Genomic DNA, 14415 nt, shown 5'->3' with positions numbered 1-14415 from the left:
CAGATTCCACCTCCACATGCCTAAAAGGCCCAATTTCAAGTGCAAGCAAGCTAGCAGTATGGTATTGCAGCCTGGGGGTGGGTGGGTGGCAGGCTGCATACTTGCGCTTGTATTGCAAGTTATGGGGGAGGTACAATTGAACACTGCCCTGGGACAAGGACTTGCACGGGGATAGTTGCAAGTCTGCATCTTCTGATGCGGCAAGGATCACTTCTGATGGGCACACTTTTAGGCAGTGACCTGGGTGTCAGAGATGCTTCCAGGGGTCTTCCCCATGCTGTTCCCATGTCTTTTTAGCACTGTATGCATGTGTCACACAGCACATGGCCAGATAAGGTTGTAAAATGTTAAAATGACATTTCAAGGTGAATGCATTTGTCACGGTTGAAAGCAATACAAAAGTGCAAAAACGCATAAAAAATGCTACTTGTGAACATAGCCCAAGGTGTGGAGGAGTATTTTTGTTTTTGGTTATTTATTTTACCTTATACACAAGTCTTTACCCTGGAAAGGATGTTCCTTAACCCCTTTCCGACCTGGTCAGTAATAGTACGCACCAGGTCGGGAAGGCCGGTTCAGCGGGGGCTCCGGCGGTGAGCCCGCACTGAAGCGAGCACATGTCAGCTGATTATTGGAATCGCAATCCACCCGCGGCTGTTAATATGTTAAATCTCTGACAGCGGCATTTAACTCGCGCTTCCGGGAGTCCTAAGCCCCGCCCATCAGTGACCCCGTCACGTGATCGCGGGTCACCAATGGGTGGGCATGACAACTCAGGGTCTGCAGCAGACGCCTGTGGTTGTCATGTCTCAATTGCTATGAGCGCCACCTAGTGGTCAGCGCTCATAGCAAGTGAGCATTTCTCCTGCATACAAGCGATCTGCTCATCGCTTGTATGCAGTAGAAGCAATCAGACAACTGCTGCTTCTAGTCTTCTCTGGAGACTATAGAAGCAAGCAGAAAGTTTAAAAAAAAAGTTTTTAAAAAAATAAAAAATATATAAAACTTTAAGTCACCCCCCTGTCGCCCAATTCAAAATAAAATATATATATATATAAAAAAAAACCACATAGACATATTTGGTATCGCCGCGTTCAGAATCGCCCGATCTATCAATATAAAAGAAGAATTAATACAATCAGTAAACGGCGTAACGAGAAAAAAATTTTAAACGCCAGAATTAAGTTTTTTTGGTCGCTACAACTTTGCAATAAAATGCAATAACGGGCGATCAAAACATCGGATCTACCCCAAAATGGTATCAATAAAAACGTCAGCTCGGCACGCAAAAAAATAAGCCCTCACCCAGCCCCAGATCCCGAAAAATGGAAAAGCTAAGGGTCTCGGAAAATGGTGTCATTTTTTTTTTGTTTTTTTTAGCAAGCTTTGGATTTTTTTTCACCACTTAAATAAAAAAGAACCTATACATGTTTGGTGTCTATGAACTCGTAACGACCTGGAAAATAATGATGGCAGGTCAGTTTTAGCAATCTGTGAACGTGGTAAAAAAAGGACCCAAAAAACAACTGTGGAATTGCATTTTTTTTGCAGTTTCACTGCACTTTTTTTCCCATTTTCCAGCACACGATATGGTAAAACCAGTGATGGTGTTTAAAAGTATAACTCGTCCCGCAAAAAATAAGCCCTCACATGGCCATATTGAACGAAAATTAAAAAAGTTCTGGCTCTGGGAAGAAGGGGAGCAAATAAGGAAAACACAAAAACAGAGACCCAAGGTCGTTAAGGGGTTAACATATTTAACAGGAAAGCACTTTCAGTTTCGTTTTTGTATGTTTTATTGTGAGCCTGTAAAAGTGGCTTAATACCTCTGACCAGTTGTTGACAGCAGTGACCTGGGGGTCAGAAATGCTTCCAGGGGCGATCCCCATGCAGTCCCCATGTCATTTGAGCACTGTCACTATCGTTTTGGGCACTTTTTAGGCTTTCTACAGACTGCTGGGGGAGCCGCCGCAAAAATGTTCGGGTCTCCCATAGACTAACATTGGGCTCGTTGCTCGGGTCGAGCACCCGAGTATCACAGTGAGCTCGGCCCGAGCTTCGAGCACCCGAGCATTTTAGTGCTCGCTCAACACTAGTAGCAATGCCACTTGCAATTAACCCTCCTCTTTGGGACAGGCGAAACATCAGGTTCTTCCACTCCTTTAAGAAAATACCTGGAGTTAAGTCCTCTGCTTGTAATTTTTTAGTCACTGTAAATGGGTGCTCTAGCAATTTTTCCAGCTCAGTGTAGCGCCGGCGTCCCTGCCCTCTGCTAGGCAGGGACGCTGTTCCCCTCACCTCTCTGCTCCGTGCCCGGCGTCCTCCTCCCGCTCTGCTGGCAGCGCGCGCTCCTTCCCGGCCACTGTGCTTAGGGCGCGCGCGCACGCTCTCCCTCCCTCTTAAAGGGGCCGCGCGCGCCGTCCTAAGGAGTCCCCGGCCAATGGCCGGAGGACTTCACCATATATAAGGCACCTCCTAAAAAATGGAGGTGCCCGAGCAATGTTGTTCCACTGTTCACTACTCTGCTTCAGCCCTCAGGTCCCGTTGCCAGTTACCTGCCAGATTCCTGCCAGCTTGCTGTCTTATTCCTGCCTGATTATCTGCTACCTGCCTGCTAGTCTGAGGTCCGACGGTCTGCCTTACTACTCCTGTCAGTCTGTCTAAGGACCAGCCTGTCCGCTCACCTGGGAGCGCACTTCAGCCACCTGCCTGCTTGCCTGAGGTTCGACGGTCTGCCTTCCAACTCCTGTCAGTCTGTCTACGGACCAGCTTGCCTGCTCACCTGGGAGCACACATCTGCTACCTACCTGCTAGCCTACCTGGAGGCTCCGCCGTCACGTGCTGTGACCACCTGCCTGTCCAGTGACTCCTGCCCGCTCACCTGGGAGCGCTCATCTGCTGCCTGTCTGCTAGCCTACCTGGAGGCTCTGCCGTCACGTGCTGTGACCACCCGCCTGTCCAGAGACTTCTGCCCGCTCACCTGGGAGCGCTCATCTGCCGCCTGTCTGTTGGTCTTCCTGGAGGCTCCGCCGTCACATGCTGTGACCACCCGTTCATCCAGAGACTCTCGCCTGCTCACCTGGGAGCTCACGTCTATCATCAGCCGCCACAGGTCGTACCAACCCTTTACCCAGAGACTGCCCCGGTCACTTGCCGTGACCATCTGCCCGTTCATCCAGAGACTGCCCCGGTCACTTGCCGTGACCATCTGCCCGTTCATTCAGAGACTGCCCCGGTCACTTGCCGTGACCATCTGCCCGTTCATTCAGAGACTGCCCCGGTCACTTGCCGTGACCATCTGCCCGTTCATCCAGAGACTGCCCCGGTCTCTTGCCGTGACCTCCAGCCCGTTCACTCAGAGACTGTCCCGGTCACCTGCTGTGACTTCCTGCCCGTCTTCCCTGGTCGCCACCCGCTCCCTTACAAGGACTGCCCCCTTGTATAGTAGCTCAGAGGTTCCGCCTCCCAGACCCGTTACAGTTTGCTCGGGCCATGGAACCCGGTGGCACCCAAGCTCCCTCGCTCTCGGACCTGTGTCATGAACTGTCCCGTCAAAGGTCCCAACAGGAGTCCATCCTGGGTCACCTGCGGAATGTCAATACTCGCCTGGACACTCTGACTGCTCCACCAGCAACCTCCGCCAGTGCCATGTCTCGCAATCCGGCAGCTCCGCTGCCCACTAATACCATGGTATCCTACCCCGGACCCCGGCTTTCTGCACCTCCTCGTTTCGGAGGCGACTCCGCCCAGGCTCGGGGCTTCATAAATCAGTGCACCCTGCACTTTGAACTATTGTCCCACCAGTTTAACTCCGACCGAGCCAAAATTGCATTCATCATGTCCCATCTCACCGGGGAGGCCCTGGCCTGGCTAAATCCTCTATGGGAGAGAGGAGACCCCCTGGTGTCCAACTTGCCTGCTTTTCTCACGGCTTTCCGGAAAGTCTTCGACGAACCCGGACGGAAGACCTCATCCGCATCATCACTGCTACGCCTCCGTCAGGGAAGTCTCACCGTGGGCCAATATGCCATACGGTTCCGTACCCTTGCCTCGGAGCTGGCCTGGGATAACGACGCTCTGGTATCCGTCTTCTGGGAGGGTCTGTCCGGCCGTATTAAAGATGAACTTGCCAGTCGGGACATCCCTACCACTCTCGATGACCTAATAACTCTTGCCACCCGGATTGACCTACGGTTCCAGGAGCGTGCCAAAGAGGTCACCCGTGAGAGGAGGTTACCACGTCTAGCTCCTACTTTTCAGAAACCCGTCACTCCCTCCGTCTCTACCCAGGTACACTCTCCTGAGCCTATGCAGGTCGACCAGACCAAGATGGTCAAAACCCGTCAGGACTTACGCCGTGCCGAGGGGAGCTGCTTCTACTGTGGCAGTAAGGAGCACCGGATCCGTACCTGCCCGGAGAGGTCGGGAAACGCCTGTGTCTAGGTTCGCTCAGAGAGGTCGACCTAGACAAGAATAAATCCTCTCCATCTCTGCTGTTGTCAGTCTCAATTGTCTGCGGGGAGAACCGTTATTTCGAACTAGCCCAACTTGACTCTGGAGCAGCCGGGAATCTTATTACACAGTCCCTGGTAGAGAAATATCGCATCCCCACCAAACCTCTGGCTGTACCCTTGTCTGTTGCTGCCGTGGATGGGGGTCTCTTACCACGCCCCATCCAACTCATCACCGAATCCATTACTCTGCAGGTGGGAATGCTGCATTCTGAGAGTATCTCCTTTCATGTTCTGCCTGGACTCTCCCACGCCCTCTTGCTAGGCCTACCTTGGCTCCAGAGACATGCACCCGTGCTTGACTGGCAGACCGGAGAAGTCCTTCGCTGGGGACAGGACTGCCATAAGACCTGTCTGGTTCCCGTCCATCCCGTCCGTCCTTCTCCTACCCCAGCTAATCTACCTGGACTTCCGATTCCTTATTGGTCTTATGCTGATGTCTTTAATAAAAAGGAAGCAGAGACACTACCCCCTCATAGACCATATGACTGCCCTATCGACCTGTTACCTGGTACTACTCCTCCCCGTGGGCGTATTTATCCATTATCCGCTGCTGAGACCCGGTCGATGTCCGAATATATTGAGGAGAATCTGGCCAGGGGATTCATCCGGAAATCTACCTCCCCGGCGGGAGCAGGCTTCTTTTTCGTCAAAAAGAAGGACGGCTCTCTCCGTCCCTGTATAGACTATAGAGGCCTTAACCAGATCACGGTGAAGAATAAGTACCCCCTTCCGCTCATTCCGGAGTTATTTGATCGTCTGAGGGGGGCTAGAATCTTCACCAAACTGGACCTCCGTGGGGCGTACAACCTGGTTCGTATCCGTCAGGGGGATGAATGGAAGACGGCATTCAACACCCGGGACGGCCACTATGAATATCTGGTAATGCCCTTTGGTCTCTGTAACACTCCTGCCGTCTTTCAAGAGTTGGTCAAGGACATCTTCCGGGACCTTCTCTACTCCTGCGTAGTGGTGTACCTGGACGACATCTTGGTCTTCTCTCCGGATCTCCAGACTCACCGGAGGGACGTTCGTCAGGTCCTGCTCAGGCTCAGGCAGAATCACCTCTTCGCTAAATACGAGAAGTGCCTCTTTGAGCAGACCTCGCTTCCGTTTTTGGGCTACATTATTTCTCAGACCGGCCTACGAATGGATCCAGAGAAGCTGTCTGCCATCGCGAAATGGCCTCGACCGGAGGGGTTGAAGGCCATTCAGCGATTCCTGGACTTCGCTAACTACTACCGCCTCTTCATACCACACTTCTCTTCCCGGACTGCCCCAATTTCCGCGCTCACCCGTAAGGGTACTAATCCCAAAGAGTGGCCGCCCGAAGCTGAGGAGGCCTTTCTTTCCCTAAAACAGGCCTTCTCTTCCGCCCCGGTGCTGCATCGCCCGGACGGCAACAAGCAGTTCTTCCTGGAAGTTGACGCCTCCTCCTCTGGAGCCGGAGCGGTACTTACTCAAAAATCATCTTCCGGGAGAATGGTAACTTGTGGCTTCTTCTCCAAACTCTTCTCCTCTTCTGAGCGCAACTATTCCATAGGAGACCGAGAGTTATTGGCCATCAAGCTGGCGTTGGAGGAGTGGCGTTACCTACTCGAGGGGGCTCTTCACCCGGTAATAATTTACACTGACCACAAGAACTTGGCTTACCTCCAGCATGCCCAGAGACTTAACCCGCGCCAAGCCCGGTGGTCCTTGTTTTTTGCTCGCTTTGATTTTGTTCTTCATTTTCGCCCGGCTGACAAAAACGTCAAAGCAGACGCCTTGTCCCGATCCTTTCTGGTGTCCGATCTCGAGGAAGAACCTAAACATATCATCGATCCCGCCAGAGTAATGCAGGTGGCTCCCGTGAGTCTAAATCGTCTCCCTCCCGGTACGACGTTTGTTTCAGTACCTGATCGGAAGAAGATCCTACACTGGGACTATTCGTCTAAACTAGCTGGCCACGCCGGTCAGAAAAAGACCCTCCAGCTTATTGCCCGGCACTACTGGTGGCCTACCCTGCACAAGGACGTAATAGACTTTGTTTCTGCCTGTGTGTCCTGCGCCCGCAACAAAGTCCCGAGACACCTGCCAGCCGGTCGCCTCCTTCCGCTTCCTGTGCCTGCTGCCCCCTGGCAGCATATTGCTATGGACTTCATAACTGATCTCCCCGTCTCCGCCGGTTGTACGGTCATTTGGGTGGTCGCTGATCGCTTTTCCAAGATGGCTCACTTTATTCCCCTGCCAGCCCTCCCGTCTGCACCCGAGCTGGCTAAAGACTTTATTCGTCACATCTTTCGTCTTCATGGCCTGCCCCTCCACATCGTGTCGGATCGTGGGGTACAGTTCACCTCACGCTTCTGGAGAGCCACTTGTAAACTGCTAGACGTCACCCTGGACTTCTCTTCCGCTTACCACCCACAGTCCAATGGTCAAGTGGAGCGGATCAATCAGAACCTGACCAGTTACCTCCGGCACTTTGTTAATGCCCATCATTCAGACTGGGTGGATCTCCTACCATGGGCCGAGTTCTCTTATAACAATCACGAGAGCGAATCCTCCTCCAAATCCCCGTTTTTTGTAGTCTTCGGTCAGCATCCTCGGATTCCTTTTCCTGTCTCCACCTCTGTGGACAACCCGGCTGCGGAATCTCTCGTTAGCAAATTTTCCTCCATTTGGGAGAGTACCCGATCCGCACTCCTTCAGTCGTCCGAACGGATGAAAAGACACGCTGACAAAAAACGCCTGGATCCTCCACAATTTCGTCCTGGAGATAAAGTCTGGCTCTCATCTAAATATGTCCGACTCAAGATACCTTCTTACAAGTTAGGGCCTCGGTTCATCGGTCCTCTGGAGGTCATCAGTCAGATCAACCCGGTGGCCTATAAATTGAAACTCCCAGCCAACTTACGGATCCCTAACTCCTTCCATGTATCTCTCCTCAAACCTGTGGTACTTAACTCTTTTTCCAAGTCTACAGGTACGCCTGCTGCTCCGGTTTCTGCTGAGGACGAGTTTGAGGTAGAGAACATTCTTGCCACCAAAAGGGTAAGAGGAAAGACCTTTTTTCTAGTAGATTGGAAGGGGTTTGGTCCTGAGGAGAGAACGTGGGAGCCCCGGGAGAACATCCATGCCCCTCTTATCCTAGCTAAATTTCTGTCTGGCCTAAAAAAGGGGGGGCCTAAAGGGGGGGGTACTGTAGCGCCGGCGTCCCTGCCCTCTGCTAGGCAGGGACGCTGTTCCCCTCACCTCTCTGCTCCGTGCACGGCGTCCTCCTCCCGCTCTGCTGGCAGCACGCGCTCCTTCCCGGCCACTGTGCTTAGGGCGCGCGCGCGCGCTCTCCCTCCCTCTTAAAGGGGCCGCGCGCGCCGTCCTAAGGAGTCCCCGGCCAATGGCCGGAGGACTTCACCATATATAAGGCACCTCCTCCAAAATGGAGGTGCCCGAGCAATGTTGTTGCACTGTTCACTACTCTGCTTCAGCCCTCAGGTCCCGTTGCCAGTTACCTGCCAGCTTGCTGTCTTATTCCTGCCTGATTATCTGCTACCTGCCTGCTAGTCTGAGGTCCGACGGTCTGCCTTACTACTCCTGTCAGTCTGTCTAAGGACCAGCCTGTCCGCTCACCTGGGAGCGCACTTCAGCCACCTGCCTGCTTGCCTGAGGTCCGACGGTCTGCCTTCCAACTCCTGTCAGTCTGTCTATGGACCAGCTTGCCTGCTCACCTGGGAGCACACATCTGCTACCTGCCTGCTAGCCTACCTGGAGGCTCCGCCGTCACGTGCTGTGACCACCTGCCTGTCCAGTGACTCCTGCCCGCTCACCTGGGAGCGCTCATCTGCTGCCTGTCTGCTAGCCTACCTGGAGGCTCTGCCGTCACGTGCTGTGACCACCCGCCTGTCCAGAGACTTCTGCCCGCTCACCTGGGAGCGCTCATCTGCCGCCTGTCTGTTGGTCTTCCTGGAGGCTCCGCCGTCGCATGCTGTGACCACCCGTTCATCCAGAGACTCTCGCCTGCTCACCTGGGAGCTCACGTCTATCATCAGCCGCCACAGGTCGTACCAACCCTTTAACCAGAGACTGCCCCGGTCACTTGCCGTGACCATCTGCCCGTTCATCCAGAGACTGCCCCGGTCACTTGCCGTGACCATCTGCCCGTTCATTCAGAGACTGCCCCGGTCACTTGCCGTGACCATCTGCCCGTTCATTCAGAGACTGCCCCGGTCACTTGCCGTGACCATCTGCCCGTTCATCCAGAGACTGCCCCGGTCTCTTGCCGTGACCTCCAGCCCGTTCACTCAGAAACTGTCCCGGTCACCTGCTGTGACTTCCTGCCCGTCTTCCCTGGTCGCCACCCGCTCCCTTACAAGGACCGCCCCCTTGTATAGTAGCTCAGAGGTTCCGCCTCCCAGACCCGTTACACTCAGTCACCTGATTCCACTGACTTTCATTTAGCGTCAGTTGAGGGTTAGCCATGTCTCCAAGAAAGGTTTTCAGTTCAACCAAGCGCTGAATCATTAAGTAAGTACTGCCCCATCGTGTGGCTTGATCAATAATTGCCCCTTTTCCAGCACGTCTCTTCACAATTGAGTCAACTTTAGGGGTTCTGGCAACAGTAGCCAATTTTCTCACCTTGCCAATCAGTGCAGCAGCATGTCCTTCTTGCAGACTGTCTCTTATAGCCAGCTGTAGCGTATGCACAACACAGCGCATGTGATGAATGAAAGAACGGATTGTCACAGTTTCAACAAGATCATCTAAACTATCATGTTGCTGTTCATCTGAAGCAACTTCAGTTTGCTCCTCAGTTACAATACTGTGTTCCTCTATTTCAAACATTTCTGTGTCTGTGGACCCAGAATGTTCTTCTAGCTGCTGGTCACCAGCATTACTCTCATTCATTAGGTTAATAGTACTTATCATATTTGAAGCATTGAACTTGCTCTTTTTTAAGTTCATAGTCTTGCAGAACCTTTTCCACCAAGACCTGGAGAAACTCACTGGTGTGATGCGCTTTGGTGTCTTTTACTGCCAATGTCTTGGTAACTATTTCATTTTTGTCACAAACAAATCGGACATTGATGGCAAAATAGTTCACTCTGTGACGTGTGCAGGCATCCTTTTTAAGAAGCAGAAAGCGTCCCTTGAGAGTTTTTTTAAGTTCTTCCTTTTGTTTAAAAGCTTCTTCGATTACTAATTTTCTAATACTCTCTCTCTCCAGAGAAACACCAAGCTTGCGGGCCATTTCCCCATTCAGACACATAAAAGCTGGTCATGAAAATAATGAAATAGGCACACTATCCTTTACAACAAGCTCTATGATCTGTTTTTTAAATGTATCTACTGTCATTGTCACAGTAACTTTGTCACTGACAAAATATCTGATGGCTGCAAAGTTCTCTGCTCCTTTGTTTGGCTGGAAGAGCTGGGCACTGGTTCATTGGTTTGGATGCAGTCTCTCTCATCCACTGCTTTCAGTACTTCTGGATGAAAGCGCTGTAAATGTCTCTTTAGATTAGAAGCTCTGGTAGGAGCATTTTTATCTTTACCTGAATATGCACTGATCTTGGCTTCACAGCATTTGTTTTCGTCTGGATCATTTGTCATACACTGACAGACATAATGTTTTCTATCTTGAGTGATGGTGAAATGTTCAAATACAGCTGATTTAATGTGACGCTTCTTTGACATTCTCAGGTTTTTAATTCTGCATTCACAATCCAAATGACAATTGTTTTTCCTAAAAACAATTGTACAAAATTATTGCCAGGTCGTACAACTGATATAGTGGTCAGTAATACTGTTATTCCTCATGTACTCACAGTTAACTGATGCAAAGTTTGTTGAAAGGATTATACTTCTTACAGTCTTCCTCTTCTGAGTAGCAGCTGTGAGATGCTTGGAAGACACACACCTAGTAAACATCTAGTCTAGAGGAGGAGCTTTACTACTAAGAATTTGCAACACATTTTCACTTTCAGTTTCATACATTGTAAGTAGGGGGGTTGTGGCAGCATGAGGTTAACCAAGTATAAGATTAGATAAGGGCAGTGGAGAACAGTGACACACAAGAAGTAAGAAATGTCTCTATCTCCAGCAGAACTGCTCATCACTGTTGTTCATAGTTTGATAGAACATATATATTTAAGTAACATTTATAAAATTCATATGAAAGTTCAATTATGAAATATTAATACATTTTTTTAAAGCTGGAGTCGGAGTCGGTACATTTCTACCGACTCCGACTCCAACCAAAACTAACTCTGACTCCACGACTCCGACTCCACAGCCCTGGATGTAACAGCAGAATAGTGAGTGCAGCTCTGGAGGTGACTGGTAGATAGGACATGATGTAACAGCAGAATAGTGAGTGCAGCTCTGGAGGTGACTGGAGGATAAGACATGATGTAACAGCAGAATAGTGACTGCAGCTCTGGAGGTAACTGGAGGATAAGACACGATGTAACAACAGAATAGTGAGTGCATCTCTGTAGGTGAATGGAGGATAAGACAGGATGTAACAGTAGATAAAAGACTGCAGCTCTGGAGGTGACTGGAGGATAAGACACGATGTAACGGCAGAATAGTGACAGCAGCTGTGGAGGTGACTGGAGGATAAGACACGATGAAACAGCAGAATAGTGAGTGCAGCTCTGGAGGTGACTGGAGGATAAGACACCAAGTAACAGTAGAATAGTGACTGCAGCTCTGGAGGTGACTGGAGGATAAGACACGATGTAACGGCAGAATAGTGACAGCAGCTCTGGAGGTGACTGGAGGATAAGACACGATGTAACAGCAGAAGAGTGACTGCCGCTCTGGAGGTGACTGGAGGATAAGACTTGATGTAACAGCAGAATAGTGAGTGCAGCTCTGGAGGTGGCTGGAGGATAAGACATGAAGTAACAGCAGAATAGTTACTGCAGCTCTGGAGGTGACTGAAAGATAAGACATTAAGTAAAAGTAGAATAGTGAGTGCAGCTCTGGAGGTGACTGGAGGATAAGACACGATGTAACAGCAGAATAGTGAGCGCAGCTCTGGAGGTGACTGGAGGATAAGACACCAAGTAACAGTAGAATAGTGACTGCAGCTCTGGAGGTGACTGGAGGATAAGACACGATGTAACGGCAGAATAGTGACAGCAGCTCTGGAGGTGACTGGAGGATAAGACACGATGTAACAGCAGAAGAGTGACTGCCGCTCTGGAGGTGACTGGAGGATAAGACTTGATGTAACAGCAGAATAGTGAGTGCAGATCTGGAGGTGGCTGGAGGATAAGACATGAAGTAACAGTAGAATAGTTACTGCAGCTCTGGAGGTGACTGAAAGATAAGACATTAAGTAAAAGTAGAATAGTGAGTGCAGCTCTGGAGGTGACTGGAGGATAAGACACGATGTAACAGCAGAATAGTGAGTGCAGCTCTGGAGGTGACTGGAGGATAAGACATGATGTAACAGCAGAATAGTGACTGCAGCTCTGGAGATGAGTGGAGGATAAGACATGATGTAGCAGCAGAATAGTGACTGCAGCTCTGGAGGTGAGTGGAGGATAAGACCTGATGTAACAGCAGAATAGTGACTGCAGCTCTGGAGGTGGCTGGAGGATAAGACACCATGTAACAGCAGAATAGTGACTGCAGCTCTGGAGGTGACTGGAGGATAGGACACGATGTAACTGCAGAATAGTGAGTGCAGCTCTGTAGGTGACTGGAGGATAAGACATGATGTAACAGCAGAATAGTGACTGCAGCTCTGGAGATGACTGGAGGACAAGACACGATGTAACAGCAGAATAGTGACTGCAGCTCATGAGGTGACTGGAGGATAAGACATGATGTAACAGCAGAATAGTGACTGCAGCTCTTGAGGTGACTGGAGGATAAGACACGATGTAAGAGCAGAATAGTGACTGCAGATCTGGAGGTGACTGGAGGATAAGACAAGATGTAACAGCAGAATAGTGAGTGCATCTCTGGAGGTGAACGGAGGATAAGACCTGATGTAACAACAGAATAGTGACTGCAGCTCTGGAGGTGAGTGGAGGATAAGACCTGATGTAACAGTAGAATATTGAGTGCAGCTCTGGAGGTGGCTGGAGGATAAGACACGATGTAACAGCAGAATAGTGACTGCAGCTCTGGAGGTGACTGGAGGATAAGACACGATGTAACGGCCGAATAGTGACTGCAGCTCTGGAGGAGACTGGAGGATAAGACATGATGTAACAGTGGAATAGTGATTGCAGCTCTGGAGGTGACAGGAGGATAAGACACGATGTAACAGCAGAATAATGATTGCAGCTCTGGAGGTGACTGGAGGATAAGACCTGATGTAACAGCAGAATAGTGACTGCAGCTCTGGAGGTGAATGGAAGATAAGACATGACTTAACAGCAGAATGGTGAGTGCAGCTCTGTAGGTGACTGGAGGATAAGACATGATGTAACAGCAGAATGGTGAATTCAGCTCTGGAGGTAACTGGAGGATAAGACACGATGTAACAGTAGAATAGTGAGTGCATCTCTGGAGGTGAATGGAGGATAAGACCTGATGTAACAGCAGAATAGTGACAGCAGCTCTGGAGGTGACTGGAGGATAAGACATGATGCAACAGCAGAATAGTGACTGCAGCTCTGGAGGTGAGTGGAGGATAAGACCTGATGTAACAGCAGAATAGTGACTGCAGCTCTGGAGGTGGCTGGAGAATAAGACAACATGTAACAGCAGAATAGTGACTGCAGCTCTGGAGGTGACTGGAGGATAGGACACGATGTAACAGAAGAATAGTGAGTGCAGCTCTGGAGGTGACTGGAGGATAATAGATGATGTAACAGCAGAATAGTGACTGCAGCTCTGGAGGTGACTGGAGGATAAGACATGACGTAACAGCAGAATAGTGAGTGCAGCTATGGAGGTGACTGGAGGATAAGACATGATGTAACAGCAGAATAGTGACAGCAGCTCTGGAGGCAACTGGAGTATAAGACACGATGTAACAGCAGAATAGTGAGTGCAGCTCTGGAGGTGACTGGAGGATAAGACACGATGTAACAGCAGAATAGTCAGTGCAGCTCTGGAGGTGACTGGTAGATAGGACATGAGGTAACAGCAGAATACTGAGTGCAGCTCTGGAGGTGACTGGAGGATAAGACATGATGTAACAGCAGAATAGTGAGTGCAGCTCTTGAGGTGACTGGAGGATAAGACATGAAGTAGCAGCATAATAGTGAGTGCAGCTCTGGAGGTGACTGGAGGACAAGACACGATGTAACAGCAGAATAGTGACTGCAGCTCTGGAGGTGACTGGAGGATAAGACATGATGTAACAGCAGAATAGTGACAGCAGCTCTGGAGGTAACTGGAGTATAAGACACGATGTAACAGCAGAATAGTGAGTGCAGCTCTGGAGGTGACTGGAGGATAAGACACGATGTAACAGCAGAATAGTGACTGCAGCTCTGGAGGTGACTGGAGGATAGGACACTATGTAACAGCAGAATAGTGAGTGCAGCTCTGGAGGTGACTGGAGGATAAGACATGATGTAACAGCAGAATAGTGACTGCAGCTCTGGAGATGAGTGGAGGATAAGACATGAAGTAACAGCATAATAGTGAGTGCAGCTCTGGAGGTGACTGGAGGACAAAACACGATGTAACAGCAGAATAGTGACTGCAGCTCATGAGGTGACTGGAGGATAAGACATGATGTAACAGCAGAATAGTGACTGCACCTCTTGAGGTGACTGGAGGATAAGACACGATGTAACAGCTGAATAGTGACTGCAGCTCTGGAGGTGACTGGAGGATAAGACAAGATGTAACAGCAGAATAGTGAGTGCATCTCTGGAGGTGAACGGAGGATAAGACCTGATGTAACAACAGAATAGTGACAGCAGCTCTGGAGGTGACTGGAGGATAATAC

This window comes from Phyllobates terribilis, unplaced genomic scaffold (genome assembly GCF_046119375.1).
Source record: "Phyllobates terribilis strain yellow unplaced genomic scaffold, ASM4611937v1 Scaffold_338__1_contigs__length_2061084, whole genome shotgun sequence".
Taxonomy (NCBI): domain Eukaryota; kingdom Metazoa; phylum Chordata; class Amphibia; order Anura; family Dendrobatidae; genus Phyllobates; species Phyllobates terribilis.
The sequence above is the reverse complement of the archived record's forward strand: the minus strand, read 5'-3'. Positions refer to the sequence as shown.